Source organism: Martes martes, assembly GCF_963455335.1.
Source record: "Martes martes genome assembly, chromosome: 4".
In the NCBI taxonomy this organism is placed as follows: Eukaryota; Metazoa; Chordata; class Mammalia; order Carnivora; family Mustelidae; genus Martes; species Martes martes.
Window position 1 is genome coordinate 22,653,397 of NC_137891.1, and position 3,918 is coordinate 22,657,314.

Genomic DNA, 3,918 nt, shown 5'->3' on the forward strand with positions numbered 1-3,918 from the left:
ACAAAGCGACTTACAAATTATGAGAGCATCTCCTTTTATACTTACGTTTAGATATTCCTGCTGCTGCTCACTCTTTAAAAGCAGGAAGCTAGAGAGGATCAGTTTTTCTTTTTACGTCACAGTACCTAACAGGGGCACTTACATAAAATAATTGAAGTATTGAATCAGTACCCTGATCGGATTAACAGATGAACCAGCCTTAAACTGAGAGCAATCTCTTTGTCAGCTCTGACAAACTTAGGGCAATAAGGAGGGGGCTCTTCAGAGACTGGGGAGGTTGGGGACATGTAGAGGTGGAGGAGAGAGTAATACAGAGGAAATATAGTATGTACGTCGGTAGGTAGATAGATGGATAGATGGATGCATAGTAATAGAGAGGAAAGTGATAACGGAGGTTTGGGAAGACAACCGCCATCTTTTCCTACAAGGACTTATAGGAGAGAAATAGCTGGGAGGCCAAAGGAGGTGCTGAGAATATGAGTGCCTTCTTTCATGGACGCAAAGCTGCATCTAAGCCGATCAGGAACAACAGCACTGGCTTGAAAACACCAGCCTTAAAACCCAGCGGTGCCAAATACAAGTAATAACCTGAAGTTTTGAAAGAACCAAATGCCTGATCCTCATGGAAGTACGAAGGAGAATTATAGGTCCGTTAGCTAAGGTAAGCTCTTATGTTCTATCCAGCTGGGGATAAGGGAGACAATGGGAGAGTTGAGGAAGCTCCCTCCACCTTTTTTTTTTTTTGGCTGAGCTCCAGCTCTATTTGAGGGCCAAATATGTATTTGGAAGATCTGGTGATTTTGGAAAACTAAAGTCATGTAAATATGTTTTTAGTTTACAATGAGGTTCAACATGTGAAAGAGTTAGTTGCTTAAGTGTTCCTCTCATTCTCAAGGCAACCCAGGAATGGTTTAACTTTTGATGACAGTCACTCCAGGAAGCTTTGGACTAGGCATTACGGGCTCCATTAAAGTGTGTCCTGGCCCCGTCTGTCTGAAGAGCATTTTCCTCTTTCTACTGAGTCTTTTTTCTGTATCTGCTGTATTATGCTTTGTGTCTGAGGTTGGCATCTCTGCCTGGGAGTTCTCTCATTGTGGGTTTGGGTGTGGTTTGCAAAGACAAAGGCGAACATTACTGCTGGCTGTCTCCCAAGTGATTCTTCCAATGGCAGGAGAAAAACACCTGTGGGAAAGTCATTGAAGGCTCAACGGGACCCAGAGGGAATAAGTATGTCTCAATGCTTCCTTATCCAAGCTTTTGTTCTCCTCTAGGCTCCCTGTATCCATTATTCTCACAAGATAATCACTCTTCTTGGTTGGTCTCAAAGGCTAACCTTCTCTTGACATTAAGCCACTCACGTTGCCATCATTTGCTGTGTTGTCTCTGTATCCATTTGTGTGTTGAGCTAATATCTTCTGTCTTCAATTATAAGTTCACAGCCATGAAGATCACCTTTGATTTGATTGTATCCATCATAATGAGCATCTTGAGGAGAGTGACAAAGGCTTATTCATGATTATATCCATGGGACCTAGGGATGGAGGTACTGCTCTGGTACCAACCACACAGGGCTGCTGTTCAATAAAGATTTGGAGGATAGGAAATTGAATAATGCCAGGCTTATATATGTGCCAGGAAAGTAAAACATAATGGTCATGAATCATGAATGTGTTTGTTAATGACCCAGATGAAAATTCAAAGTGGTCACATGTGCGCAGGGCTAGTGATGAATTAAGATGAGTTTCTGCTTTGCTTTGGATTCCCTTATTATTGACAGGACCCACATTTCAACTGGTAGCCTGCATAGGATCTTTATTTATATTGGGATCTATAAGTTCTTTGAAGAAAAAAAAGAGTTGAGCAGCCAAAAGCAGACTTGCAATAGTTTATATCTTTGGGGGATCAAGGAGGCTGTCCAGAAGTCAATGGGAAGCCTTGCAACTGTGTTGGGCAACTTTTTCCATAGTTTCTTTGCTGGCTCAATAGTTCCCTCTTCAGCTGTGTGTTTTCCCCTAATAAATCTGCTCATTATGTTTTGTACACATAGTTCTTTTAATTTCTGACTGACTCAATTAGGCCTCAGAACATCATATACTTTCTACTGTGAATTGTTATTGCTTTGAGAGATAGACCGGAACTCATTTGCATGTACCTCCTCTGTAAGCTAGTGCCACCGTGATAACACACACTAATTCCTGACCTAAGATTTTTTTTTTTAATCAATGTCATCATACTGAGGTCAGCTTCACCTTGCTCCATGGACTGTCCTCATTTTTACGCAAGAACTTAAGAAACACATTAGGGACCAGGATAAGGGGAATTACGCAAATCCTCACCCCTTTCTCTGTGTCCAAAGATGGTATAAACGGGTTGAACCAAAAGGTCTCATTTATAATGTACAGACAGATGAAAAGTATAACACTGTAAGGAAATACTTTCTGAGGTTATTCCAAGCATAGTTTACTGTATACCAATTAATATCGAAAAAAAATATAGCTCACAAATGTCTACATTTTGATTGGCTTGACATGTGATTTAGACAGTTCAGTTTAACAAATACTCTCTGAGCACTTACTATAAACCTAGAAAACATACTAGGTAGTAGATAAGTGCAACTAGCTGACACAGGCTCAGTCTTCAAAGAACTCATCAGAAGCTTTATTCACAGGAATGAAGAATGACACATTTTACCCTAAATGTGCTTCTGAAAGAATGTAGATTTCAGACCAAATTTATAGCACAGGTACTATACTTCTTCCTGTTACTGATTATTCACTATTTCACTTTCTCCCCCTTACCATTAGTGTTCTCACAGGGCCCATTAGTATCTGCAGAATTGTTTACCTGATCAGTCTCAAACTGATTATTGATTTTCCTGAAGGCTTTTCCCTTTTGTAAGGAGCAAACGTATGTATATAGTTTTCCAGTAGGTTTAAGAAAAGAGAAATAATGTATAAACTCTAATTACTACAGTGTCAGAATCGGCAAGAATTTTCTTTTATACTTTTACCTGTTGCCGTGAAGGTGTCTCCTCTCTTTTCTCTTAGCTTGAGTTTTCTTCTTTCTTGGGTCCAACTCAAATCTCAACTGTTTTCTTGCGCCTTTGTTAACTGACCCAGGCCCTTCTCCAAGTCTTAAAATCCTGGCTTGTCTGACCGTATTCTGGCACTTGATGTGTATTGTATTGTTACTTCTCATCTCTGTTCTTCAGTTAGCCCCACAGAAACTCAGGATGTAGCCACATTGCCTCTTCTTTTGTGTTCTTTGAGCATCTAGACTAGAACCTTATATATAATGAGTAGTTAATAGCTCCTGTTTGTTCATTGATTTTGCTTTTTCCTACGTGAGGTGCTCAGTTACCCATATTAATTAATGCCCAAGGCAAAACATGTGAGAGCTTCATGTGCTGGTCTCCGAAAAATAAAAATCAAAGCAAACTCTTGAAATCTGAGAGCCTAAAACCTGATCTTGATAAGGGAAAGAGCAGTTTTATGAGCTCAGGCATCATTTAGGATTTTGGCCTCTCCTTCGTGAACTGGCACCGGACCACACCACAGAAAATTTGTTTACTTCTTAGGACCCCGTGCTGGGGCACAATGCCACTCTCCATTGCCTGCTTTTGTCATTTTTCATGTTTGGCAATTGAAGCTGATCCAAATAAAATGTTCTTCGCAAAAGAGTTAAACACAAAATGACCACTGGAAAGGCATTCTTCTTTGAATAGGGAATATCTCTGTACTCTTCGTTTGGTCTTCACGTCCAGATTGGCAAATTACTGGTTTATCAGTGCTTGGCTCTTCACTAGCAGCATCTTATTGGAACAATTAAAATGGTCCAGAAAAGTCATGGCAGTGGAGCTGAAGCTGGGAGTTTCCTGGGAACTATTTAAGATACTTGGCAGTTTATGCCAAACAGGCC